At 48.2% G+C, this 13,503-nt stretch overlaps 1 protein-coding gene across 1 annotated transcript in view; it reads left to right on the top strand.

Moving 5' to 3' along the window:
• LOC126176417 (uncharacterized) overlaps positions 1 to 13,503 on the top strand; it is a 66,091-nt gene that overhangs the window by 22,032 nt on the left and 30,556 nt on the right. The gene's annotated exons all lie outside the window — the stretch shown is intronic.

The following is a 13,503-nucleotide window of genomic DNA, read 5'->3' as shown; positions in this document are numbered from 1 at the left end:
TTACATGATTACGTTGCTGCTGATGATGATGATGTGATGACGTTCAGACAAAGGCATTGTTGCATAATTTTTGTACATCATTACTCCAGTTCATTAAAAAGATGGTAATTTTCGCCAAGATGTCGCTTTCCGATAAAGGTAAGGCGAGATGGGAGACGCTAGCTGTCTATGACGATCCTTCTGTATTGGTGAAAGCCTTGGAGGCCCCTGAAACAGTTCCTCAGGAGCCCCCAGCGTCTTCCAGCGCCAGAGCTTCTGTTGCCCTCTGATCGATTCCAGGCGCACCGCTACTCCGACAAGCCGACGGGGCGGTGGAACTTGAAGAACAGGATGGCGCGCCCACCCCCTGCTTGCACCAGACACAAGGGCGAGACAGCGTAAACAGAAATCGCCGAAACGCCATAAGAAACGGCCATAACAATCAATGCATTAGAACAGCCAGAGATAGCAACGATGGATGATGAAGTGCGTCAGCCGATAAACCGATCCGACACGGGCGATATTAACGTACCACACGGTTCGACGTCTTCTCCCACTACCGGTGGGCCTGCGCACAGTGGAGATGCGGGAGATCACCGAAGCCCCGACACCGGAGATGCACCCACGACTATGCCTCTCGAGATCCAGTGGTATCGACGTCCCTGGGAGACTGGGTGCAGGAGATGGACATGCAGGATGCGTTTCAGGACCCTTACGATACACCGATGCCGTTGGCAGCGTCTACGTTGACGGCGACAGACGCTTAGGCCGGCATGACCCACACCCATCACTTCCTATCTCTACGCCTTAACGGCGCTCTACACCACCGCACCACAACTACTGCCCACCTATAATACCAAGGACACCCCCCTCCCCCCCGCGACTTGATGCAACAGGCATACCGCGTCGCCAAGATCAATGTCAAAGGCGTTACTTCTGCTCTCAAAACCCGTATGCTGCAAGATACGTCACGAGCTGCGGATCTGGATGTTGTTTTCCTTCAAGAAGTCCGATCAGGACTCTGTTTCGATACCTACGGATATGACGCCTACACTATGCTTTCAGATGTGGGCGGAGGAGGTACGGCTATTCTGCTGTGGGAAGGGATTATGGCAACTAATGTCTCCTATTTACCGTCGGCCCGTGGGCTGGGAGGTTGGGGGGGGGGGGGGGGAGGGTCGCACTCACGGTTGGTACAGTTCGCCTGGGGAACATGTATGCTCCTTCTGGCAAGGACAGAAGGAGACAACGCCTCACCTTTATTGCCGAAGACATAGCTCTGCTCTTCCAGGGTAATGCCGACCACTTGGCAGTAGGCGGATATTTCAGCTGTGTGCTCAGACCATCCGACCAGGTGCCGCACTGTATCATCTGACCAGCACTTCAGGCACTTTTAAAGGGCTTGGCTTTGTCACACACTTGGGTCATACAACACGACGACCGAACGGCATACACCTACTTTACTAGTCATTCCGCGAGCCGTTTGGATCGAGTCTACGACACACGCAGCCTGCGTTCGGCAGTTGTCGACGCTGAGATGTGGCCGGCAGCATTCACGGATCACCTAGCGTATGTGTGTACTCTCACCGTCCCCCGCCAACGCGTCTGACGAAGTAGAGGTCCGTGGCGCTTCAATGTGGCCCTTCTTGATGAGATAAATGGCAGACACGATGTTGAGTCCACAAGGAGTAAATGCCACCGGCGATTACCCGCCTACTGTGCCGTACTTCAGTGGTGATTACGGTGTGTTAAACCCGCCTTGTGCCGAATACTAGCCAGTTATGGACGAGAAAGAGCGCGCTGTTGTACCGCGACCACTGATTTCTTCTGCGCTTGCGCTCCGCGAACTGGCTGCGCAACCGCTGTCGCCGGAACGACAGTGGGCAGAACACCAAGGCACGGTTGCTACGCATCACCGCCGTAAGTCTCGCGGGCGTGCGGGTGCGAGCGAGGACAACTGATGATGTTAGCGGAGGAAGACCTTCCCTCCGCCATATCATTCAAGGTAGGAGAAGACGTAAGAGGCAGCTCATTAAGGAGGTCGAGACGGAGGGTGGACGACGAGGTGAAACGCAAATGGACATCGTCCGAGAGTTCACACAGTCATACACACTTCTCTACGAACGAGAGTACAACGTGGATGTAGGAGTCAAGGAAGTCCTATCTGGCCTGCCCGTCTCCCGGACCCACAAGATGATGCTACGCCCTTGTCGAAGGTGACTTTAGAAGAACTACGAGAAGCTACGTTGCGCGGTGCTCCCAACAAAACGCCAGACCCTGACGGACTTCCTCTTGAATTTTGCAAAAGGTTTTTTGATCTTATGGGCCCAAAGTGGGTCAGGATGTACAGAGACTCCTGTATCCCGATTTTCAGGTACCATCTGATTTCACTGAGGGTGTCTTGATTCCGATCCCCAAACCCGGAGGAGGCTGTCGCCCACTTGATTTTCGCCCATTGACAAAGCTAAACACCGATTACAAGCTGTTGACACGCATCCTCCGTGAGAGGCTCAAATCTACCGTAGTGGCGGCCATTCACACTGATCAAACCTGCCTCGGAAGTTACACTAACACGTTTACGACTTTAAGCACCTACAGAGACGTAGTGACGCTCAAGCAAACATTCCGCCTCCACGGCGCTCTTGTTGCGCTGGATTTTGACCATGCTTTCGATCGCGTCGAACATGGTTCCCTGCGTGCAGTTATGGAACACATTGGTATCCCGCGCATGACGACATCTGTTGTGCTTCGTTTGATCCATGGGGCGGTGAGGAGGATTATGGTAAATGGCTATCGGTCCGCCCCCGTCCGTGTCAACAGGTCCGTCAGACAGGGTTGTCCTCTTTCTGCCATGTTATTGGCCATTGCCCTCGAACCAGCTCTTCACGGACTGCGGAGACACTTGGAACGACTTAGCCTCCACTCCGTGACCTTTCGATGTGATGTTCTTCGCACGGAGAGGTGACGAAATACAAACGGCGCTTTCCTGGCTCCAACAGTATGGGGCGGTGGCAGGCAGTGTGATCAACCTCCGGAAATCACGCTACGTGGAGGTGGGACGAGGCATGCCTGCAGAACTGGATCTACCTCTGACAAAGGTCTCAATGCTCAAATGTTTAGGGATATCGCTCCACCGACAAATACAACGTACGGCGGCCTTCACGTATCGCAAAGTCTTACGACGACTCTGCATAGAGGCTCGTCTCAACAAATTCAGATCTTTGGACATTTTGAAACGCGCTCAATACGTCAATGTCTACATGGCTTCTCACCTTAACCATTACGCCGGCGTACTACCGATGACACACACGATAGCTTCCAGGATACAGGCAGTGTTTGGACACGTGGTGAAAGCCGGTGCCGTTTTTAAGATCTGTTTTGTTACTCTTACTTTACCATCTACAAAGGAGGTGTTGGACTCACTCACGTCAAGAACAGAGCGTTGACGCTGGCTTTCACCAACAGACCGTCTTCCTGGCATCCTGATAGCAGAGGTGCCCCCACACACGCTGTGCCTTCAGGTACCTGTTGGACTTTTATGCCCTCGCTGTCACATATTAGGACGTTTTTCGTGGAGCACAGCTATATTGTGGGGATTATATCGGAGACACGGAACCCGACAGTAAAGACTTATTATAGTGTTCTCCAGCACTGGAATCCGGCTAACGACATCGTATGACGCCACCCCACGATCGACTGGACGCGGGTTTGGCGAGCCATCCACGCTCCCTTTCTGTCAACTTTAGTGCGGTTTAGTGTGGTCACTAACGAGAAATTTCCGACCCGACGAAGGCTACATGCCATTCACCTAACTGACGACCAGGTGTGCCCCCGTTGCGCGACGGTAGAAACTGGCGAACACAGACTGAACTGTGGCCCCGCACGCGAGTGCTGGAAACTGACCCGCCAGATACTGGCTTTCCTGCTACGCCGCCCCTGTGTTTCGATTCTGCCCCTGGAACTCTTTCATCCCGACGCTGTCTATTTGCAGATGACCCGGATGAATGCGGTCACTTGGATACAAGCAATAGCGATACATTACATGTACCGCGACGGCGAAAAGGAAGTCCTCGATTTGCGGCAATACGTGATCGACGAGATCCTGGTCTTAACGAACAGAACGGAATACCGGAACCTTTCTGCTAACTATTTGGGATCGTCATTCATGGACCCACCGCCCAGCTGGGGTGTGCCGCGTGTGAGAAGAAATTGACTTGTAGACGTGATGTTACCACGATTTCCCTACGGTAACAGAAACAGTCTCCGTGTGCAGCGGCCCCGGACGCTCCGACGGTTGATGACTGGCGAAGTACACTGCAATGACGACCGCTTCTTACTAGCCGCCCGCTTCGATAAGGCGATCCCAGTGGGCGAGATGGAACTTTTTAGTTCACATTATCGGCATAATATTTGGCGTAAGACTCCCTTGTTTTTGCTTCTTATAAAAAAATTAAATTTAATTTAAAAAATGTTATGGTACGCTTAAGTGGTAGGAGGGCGGGGTGGCTAGGCCTCGGTATCCGACCCCTACCCGTCTCGCCTCTACCACCCTGTCGCTGACTGTGCTATTTAAAAAAAAAAAAAAAGTTTGTAGAGCCCTTGCCCGCAGAAAAAAAGGTTGATAGAGAACTTGTCGGTGAAAGGCAAAGGCCCCGAGATCGACTGTCGAGGCAGCACACTTTTTATCTGCCAGATAGTTTCATATCAGCGCACTCTCCGCCGCGGAGTGAAAATTTCATTCTGGAATTAACTTTATGTTCCCTGCAGTCTTTTTCTGAAATTACGGAGATTACTCGGGAAAAGTATGATATTTGCAAATGTGAAAAACTGTTCCAACGTCCATCGTCATATACCGAGGAACAAATATTCAGTTCAAATTTAAAAGTGTTGCAATTGAGAAAATGTTGCAAGTACTGTATTTAATAGTCAATGTGTTGCATTATTATTCTGCTACACTCCGATAATCAGTAAATTAAATCAAATGAAGAATAAATATTATCACAAACCAGCTACAAATTAAAAACTTTCTGAAATAGCATCTATTGGCAACTAACACAGATTTCCATTTTGAAGACAGAGAGAATTGTTAAAACATTTTAAAAAATTCAGTTCATTTGTAGATATCACATGTTTCATGGTACAAGACCTTTTGTTTCAAGGCACAAGATAGTGCATGACAGACGATGTGTGACTCAACCGTGAACACGTTATGTGGAATTTTAGTCACCATAAAACTCTGTAACTGAAGAATTAACAAATCCTCAAAATAATTGTAATATATTATTCAGTACCTAAATATGTTGAACTTGCAATATTTACGGACTCTGCATCAAACACAACCTTATGTCTCAAAACAACAAAAATAGAATAAATTGACGTAAACTGTTTATGGCAGTCTCTATTGCACGTCTCTCCATGCGATTCTAAAATCGGTCACAGATTGAGATACCGACCACGAAACAACATGTGTTCCTAGGATCGCTATCCTCCAGGTACAACAATGTCCCCTAAAAGAACATAGGTAACCTGCCGTGGTGTGTAGATTAGTTAACTAAATATATTCAGTTTCCAAATACACTCCTGGAAATTGAAATAAGAACACCGTGAATTCATTGTCCCAGGAAGGGGAAACTTTATTGACACATTCCTGGGGTCAGATACATCACATGATCACACTGACAGAACCACAGGCACATAGACACAGGCAACAGAGCATGCACAATGTCGGCACTAGTACAGTGTATATCCACCTTTCGCAAGCAATACAGGCTGCTATTCCCCCATGGAGACGATCGTAGAGATGCTGGATGTAGTCCTGTGGAACGGCTTGCCATGCCATTTCCACCTGGCGCCTCAGTTGGACCAGCGTTCGTGCTGGACGTGCAGACCGCGTGAGATGATGCTTCATCCAGTCCCAAACATGCTCAATGGGGGACAGATCCGGAGATCTTGCTGGCCAGGGTAGCTGACTTACACCTTCTAGAGCACGTTGGGTGGCACGGGATACATACGGACGTGCATTGTCCTGTTGGAACAGCAAGTTCCCTTGCCGGTCTAGGAATGGTAGAACGATGGGTTCGATGACGGTTTGGATGTACCGTGCACTATTCAGTGTCCCCTCGACGATCACCAGTGGTGTACGGCCAGTGTAGGAGATCGCTCCCCACACCATGATGCCGGGTGTTGGCCCTGTGTGCCTCGGTCGTATGCAGTCCTGATTGTGGCGCTCACCTGCACGGCGCCAAACACGCATACGACCATCATTGGCACCAAGGCAGAAGCGACTCTCATCGCTGAAGACGACATGTCTCCATTCGTCCCTCGATTCACGCCTGTCGCGACACCACTGGAGGCTGGCTGCACGATGTTGGGGCGTGAGCGGAAGACGGCCTAACGGTGTGCGGGACCGTAGCCCAGCTTCATGGAGACGGTTGCGAATGGTCCTCGCCGATACCCCAGGAGCAACAGTGTCCCTAATTTGCTGGGAAGTGGCGGTGCGGTCCCCTACGGCACTGCGTAGGATCCTACGGTCTTGGCGTGCATCCGTGCGTCGCTGCGGTCCGGTCCCAGGTCGACGGGCACGTGCACCTTCCGCCGACCACTGGCGACAACATCGATGTACTGTGGAGACCTCACGCCCCACGTGTTGAGCGATTCGGCGGTACGTCCACCCGGCCTCCCGCATGCCCACTATACGCCCTCGCTCAAAGTCCGTCAACTGCACATACGGTTCACGTCCACGCTGTCGCGGCATGCTACCAGTGTTAAAGACTGCGATGGAGCTCCGTATGCCACGGTAAACTGGCTGACACTGACGGCGGCGGTGCACAAATGCTGCGCAGCTAGCGCCATTCGACGGCCAACACCGCGGGTCCTGGTGTGTCCGCTGTGCCGTGCGTGTGATCATTGCTTGTACAGCCCTCTCGCAGTGTCCGGAGCAAGTATGGTGGGTCTGACACACCGGTGTCAATGTGTTCTTTTTTCCATTTCCAGGAGTGTAGTTTATATTTTTTAGAACAAGTGGTAATAGACTATATAAACAATTATAAGAGCCGTTACAGTTCATACAAGATTACTGTCCCGTACGCAGAAATTCTCATTCTCAGCGGTGGACGAGTCCACCCCTCTGTTCAGAAAGGGGTGCCGCCTCGGGAGTTGACACCTACGGACGAGCTCCGCACATCGCCTGTTACGAACGACCTTTCTTTGCCCTCCTAGGCCACATTGGGGGAACAAAGGCGCGTGCGCGGCGACTGCACTGAAACATTTCTCGAACGATTTTAAATATACTATTAAGTAAAAAAGATTCATTCTCACGCATCTCATAGTTTCAGTTTGAGAAAGGTGCTGCGCTAAATTTCAGTAGTTTGCCCAAGGAAATAAGGGTCACTATGAGGCTGTGTTTGGTGAATGTTATATCATATATCAGTGCAAACAAAATGGAGCTAACGTAGGTTAGGTTCGGAAAACTCCCAAAAAATTATTTCTTTACTATGTTTTCGCCGTCACCAGCGAGCCAAAACCCGTCCGAGGTTTCCGAGATGTCTACGCACAGTAAATGACTGAATTTTTTACGATGTATACCTGAGATCCCGATCTCGAACTACCTTGAGCATTTTCTTGATATCTTTATTCATTTCCAAAATACAGAGGTTCATAGTTACACTACTTGTACAAGTGATACAAGAACGAAAAAAATTATTAGATAAATTGATACCCCGGATTTAAATTGACGGGTACGCCCGTGATGAATGACATAATGAATGAAAGGTGCTGCTGCGTAAATTTTGTGGGTACAGTTGATTCCACGATGGCTATGCAAGCAAACGGCTGAATTTTTTACGGTACATTCCTAAGAATCCAATCTCGAACATCCTTGAAAATTTTCTACACGTCTTTATCCCTTTCCCTTGAACAGAGGTTCAGAGTTAAGGGTAACAAGTAAAATATCCACGTAAAAATTAAAGAAATTCACTGATGACAGGTGTAGACGTGATAAACCGATAATTTGATTAAACTGACGGGTGTATCCATGAATAAATGAATAAAAGCATTTGCATAAATTCATGGGCGGTTCCTGAGGAAACCCCCCAAAAAGGAATTCTCCATCATTTCTTTGCCATCAGCAACGGACCATACCACAGTCGCAGATTCCAAGACAGCTATGCTCGACAAATGACTGTAATGTTTACGATATAATCGTAAGATTCCGGTTCCGAACGACCTTGAAAGTTTTATAGATATCTTCATGCGTTACCGAGGTAAAGAAGTTCAAAGTTACCCTACTTTTGCACGTAAATGCGATCGAGTCGAAAATGTAGTTTATAAGGTGACGTAGCATGGAGAAATATGATGTAAAGTGTCACTGTTATCATCAGAAAGCTTCTGGAAACTCCACGTTGTAGTACTGTAGCACATGGAAAATTTTTTAGCATGTAATAATCCGATATGAAATGTAAAATTAGTTTTGCTTTATTTCAATTTCACATAAATAAACTATCAAAATTTTACCGACGCGTAAAGTTCTTTTCATACTACTGACCACTAAAGACTAATATGCTCCTCTTTATTAAAAGACTCTGACTGAAAAGTGAGGCACCAGTTGCCTCATTTCACCTTCTTCAGCACATTTGAAAATTTTCGCAACAATGTTGGCATGCGAACACACTCGCGCTTTTATATGCTGAGAGAGAAGGAGACAGTGGCAGCAGGAAAGAGACCGAGAAGTAGTAAATACTGGAAGGTAGTACATGGTGGTTGTGGTATACAAAGAGCAGGGTAAGCGAAAGAGAGGGACACATAGGCGGTGGGACATAGCAGACAGAGAGAGAACAGTGCTAGGAAAAGAGTGAAAGAGACAGTGACAGTGGGAGAGGAAGAAAGAGAAGGGCAAAGTGAAAGTGAGTGAGACCCAGTGACAATGACAGGCAGTCTGTGTCAGTGACAACGAGGAAGAGAGAGGTAATGACAGTGAGCAGCAGTGGGAAGGGATGAATGAGATAGCAGAGAAACAGAGAGACAATTAAGTAAGAGGACACAGTAGTAGGAGGACAGAAAGAAGGCAACTGTGGCTGTGAGACAGGAGACAGTGAGATTGGGGAGCCACAAAGACATAATGACAATGAGTTGGGCCGAATCAATGAGTGAGAATAGGTAGTTGGAAGTGGATGGGCATGAGAGACTTTCGATAATGGACTAGTGGGTGTGAGTCAGTTACAGTTACGGCAGCTTTTGGAAGTAAGAGGTGAGTTACATGTTCGCATGTCGATATTTTTGTGAAAATTTTTAAAGTACTGAGGAAGATACAGCGAGGCAGCTCACCCCATTTTTTTAATCAGAGTCTTTTAACGAAGGAGAACATATTCGCCTTTTTGTACTCATATAGGAGCATTTTTCCGCTGGTTTATATAATACCTCGACAATTTCAAGATTCTTCGTACTGCTGCTACTCTATTCTCTGAAACTTAGAAATTTGGAAATTGATATACAGGTTGATTCAGTTGAGCTCCTAGACCCTTTCAGATATCATAATTCTGTTATCATCCGAATTAATTGTAAGAAAGTTCTCCCTAAACAACGTGTAGTGCCTTTTCATAGTTACACTAATTGCAGAGAGACCTGTATTAACTTCGCTTTTTCAAATGCCCTATGGTAATTTCTGCTGCTAGAGCCGTAGTTCTTAAAGAGCCAAATGCAACGACATTTTTTTTCAGAATCAGATATTACAGTTTTTAGAACTTACAATTTATCTGTTTCGAATATGTCTTAAGCGGATGTTCGTGTTGTTCATCCATTCTGAACATGCACGCGAATGTCCTTGTTGTTATGTCGCATCAGGCTGATGGGGCGCTCCAGCTCGACGCAGCTAAGAATGACCACTTGCAAAAGCGGAATGCTGGGGAAAAGTTTAATTTAAACCTTACACTAATCACACTTGGCTCATGTAGTTGGACCAACACACCAACTCGAAGGCAAAGGACGTGGCGTATAAAATGATTCACCACTTAACTACAGTAATAGCTTCTTTCTTGTTTGTGCCAGAAACCTGACAGAAAGATGCGCGTCAAAACTTAAAACATTAGTAAAACAGGGAATTGAAGAAGGAAGATTGGGTTTAACGTCTCTTCGACATTGCGGTCTTTAGAGGCGGAGCACAATCTCGGATTGTGTGAAGGATGGGGAAGGCAATCGACTGTGCCCTTTTAAAGGAACCATCCCGGCATTTGCCTGGAGCGGTTTAGAGAATTCACAGAAAACCTAAATCTGTGTGGCCGGACGCGGGTCTGAACCGCCCTCCTGCCGAATGCCAGTCCATTGTACTGACCACTGCGCCACCTCGCTCGGTAACAGGGAGCTGAGGTATAAAGATTGTTACATCAGCACAAAGAAGAAATCGCAAAATATGTGGTGGTAAACAATTCCTTAAGATACAGTTCGTCACATGAAGTGTTCGAAATGACATCCGTTTACTGCATACATGTTAGCAGTTGCTGGTGCGAGGACTTCTGGAGAGACTGAAGAAAAAATGCGATGTTTTAACTCCGCTAGGGTGATCAGAACTTGTGCGTTGGCTCCATCTTTGAATTTATGGCAGAGAAAAAGCGAACGTGCAAGCCAACAGATAACACCTTTACATCCTATCCAGCGTCCAAGTAAGAGCTCGGTGAGCGCTCTCCCAGCCACTAACGAATTGTAAGCCGAGCAAACGTTGTGCTGGTGCCACGTACCTACATCTCCGTATTTGACGTGGTATTTTCTCTGGGAGAGCCAGTAGCTCATAGGTAATAAATTGTGCGCATCTGTGCGCGTTGAGGTTCATTCAGTGAAGTAAATACCAATCACTTAGTCTCCAATAATCCTGCACCAAAAGTTCGCAGCTCACTGCCTTTGATGTTCATCAGATCGCAGCCAGTGCGGATTCTCAGCAGCCCAGTCACGCATATTTCTTACATTCACTTTCTCATGATTTGTAAAGGTAGCTTCGTCGGTAAAGAGAATTCTTTAACGAAAGAACCCTTTATCCTACATCGAATCAGAACCAAGCAACAGAATTCCCCGAGCTTTCTGCATTCCCACTGGTGAATCTCCTGGTAAAACGACACACGACACAGATTGAAACTGTTTGTGTGCAAAATGCGTACAACGCTGGACTGATATTCCACAAGCACTCGCAGTTTCTTTGGAGCTAACATGTGGATAGTAAGCAACAGCCGATCTGTTTCCCTCGCTCTGCTAGTTGCAGACTTGCTCCGTACCTTCCACGTAGTATTCTAATGCCCTTCCGATAACTTTGTTTTCCAGATTTGCTGAACTGTCGTTCTTGTTGGATACCTTTTGTCGGGATATCTTTGTCCTTTCTCTACTTGTTCCTTCTGTGTTCTCCGTAAAGAAGCAGTATATCTAGTTTCTCCTGGTTTGTGAAAATACTTTTCTTCAAAACAAACGCCACTGCACACACGTCAACGGTCGCTTAATTTCCTCTGCGCCCCTTCTATAGCAGTATCGCGGCGGTGCAACTCACTGTTTCCGCCGGCTGATGTAGACGAACGGTTCTAGGCGCTTCAGTCTGGAACCGCACGACCGCTACGCTCGTAGGTTCGAATCCTGCCTCGGGCATGGATGTGTGTGATGTCCTTAGGTTAATTAGGTTTAAGTAGTTCTAAGTTCTAGGGGACTGATGACCTTAGAAGTTAAGTCCCATAGTGCTCAGAGCCATTTGAGCCTTTCGACTGTTCAGAGATCTCACTAAACCCGTCCAAAGATGTAAACAGCCATGCATGAGCAGCGCGTATTAGATGGAGGGGGTCCGTCAGCCCATCATTTCCGGTCGTTCCACCAGGAAGGAGGTACACGGCTCGTGTTGTCTGTAGTTCAACCATGCCTAGACGGTCAATACCGCGGTTCACTCGCGTCCGCATTGTTACTTTGTGCCAGGAAGGGCTCTCAACAAGGGAAGTGTCCAGGCGTCTCGGAGTGAACCAAAGCGATGTTGTTCGGACATGAAGTAGAAAGAGAGAGACAGGATCTGTCGATGACATGCCTCGCTCAGGCAGCCCAAGGGCTACGACTGCAGTGGATGATTGCTACCTACGGATTATGGCTCGTAGGAACCCTGACAGCAACGCCACCATGTTGAATAATGCTTTTCGTACAGCCACAGAACGTCGTGTTACGACTCAAACTGTGCGCAATAGGCTGCATGATGCGCAACTTCACTCCCGACGTCCATGGCGAGGTCCATCTTTGCAACCACGACCCCATGCAGCGCGGTACAGATGGGCCCAACAACATGCCGAATGGACCGCTCAGGATTGGCATCACATTCTCTTCACCGATGAGTGTCGCACATGCCTTCAACCAGACAATCGTTGGAGACGTATTTAGAGACAGCCCGGTCAGGCTGAACTCCTTAGACACACTGTCCAGCGATTGCAGCAAGGCGGAGTTCCCTGATGTTTTGGGATGGCATTATGCGGGGCCGACGTACGCCGCTGGTGTCCATGGAAGGCGCCGTAACGGCTGTACGATATGTGAATGTCATCCTCCGACCGATAGTGCAACCATATCAGCAGCATTTTGGTGAGGCATTCGTCTTCATGGACGACAATTCGCGCCCCCATCGTGCACATCTTGTGAATGACTTTTTTCAGGATAACGACATCGCTCGACTAGAGTGGCCAGCATGTTCTCCAGACATGAATCCTATCGCACATGCCTGGGGTAGATTGAAAAGGGCTGTTTATGAACGACGCTACCCACCAACCACTGTGAGGGATCTACGCCGAATCGCCGTTGAGAAGTGGGACAAACTGGACCAACAGTGCCTTGAGAAACTTATGGATAGTATACCACGATAAATACAGGCATGCATCAATGCAAGAGGACGTGCTGCTGTGTTTTAGAGGCACCGGTGTGTATCTGGACCACCACCTCTGAAGATCTCACTGTATGGTGGTACAAAACGCAATGTGTGGTTTTCATGAGCAGTAAAAAGGGCGGAAATGATGTTTATGTTGAAATCTACTCTAATTTTCTGTACAGTTTCCGGAACTCACGGAACCGAGGTGATGCAAGACTTTTTTTGATGTGTGTAGTACAGGGTGGGCCCGGTGAACAGAGGCTCCCCACCCCCACTCCAAGTAATCGCGCACTGACAGATCAGGTGACGTGGGTGGCCAGCTACGGCCGCCACGAGACCGACCTCTCCTAACAACTCTTGCCAGACGTGAAGAATATGTAAATGTGCCCCAAGGTTCGGCCAGCTGTATGAGCAGTTGCTCCATCCTGTTGGACGTAAGTGTCTCTTCCTCCTCCGTTAATGCTGCCACAAATGATAATCCATTCGTATCCACTCGTCCGGACCAGTTTTATTTCACCGATGCAACATTCCGCTCATCGGAGTTAACGAACCCGTGCATGCTCCGTTTTCTTCCAAACTTTTATCGATGAGCCAGAAAAGCAATTAACAATAATTACTCTTAAAAAAATAAGGACAGCGTCTGCATGCAGTCGTGAAGTTCGTCT

The sequence above is a fragment of the Schistocerca cancellata genome, chromosome 3 (assembly GCF_023864275.1).
Source record: "Schistocerca cancellata isolate TAMUIC-IGC-003103 chromosome 3, iqSchCanc2.1, whole genome shotgun sequence".
Taxonomy (NCBI): Eukaryota; Metazoa; Arthropoda; class Insecta; order Orthoptera; family Acrididae; genus Schistocerca; species Schistocerca cancellata.
The sequence above is the reverse complement of the archived record's forward strand: the minus strand, read 5'-3'. Positions and strand labels throughout refer to the sequence as shown.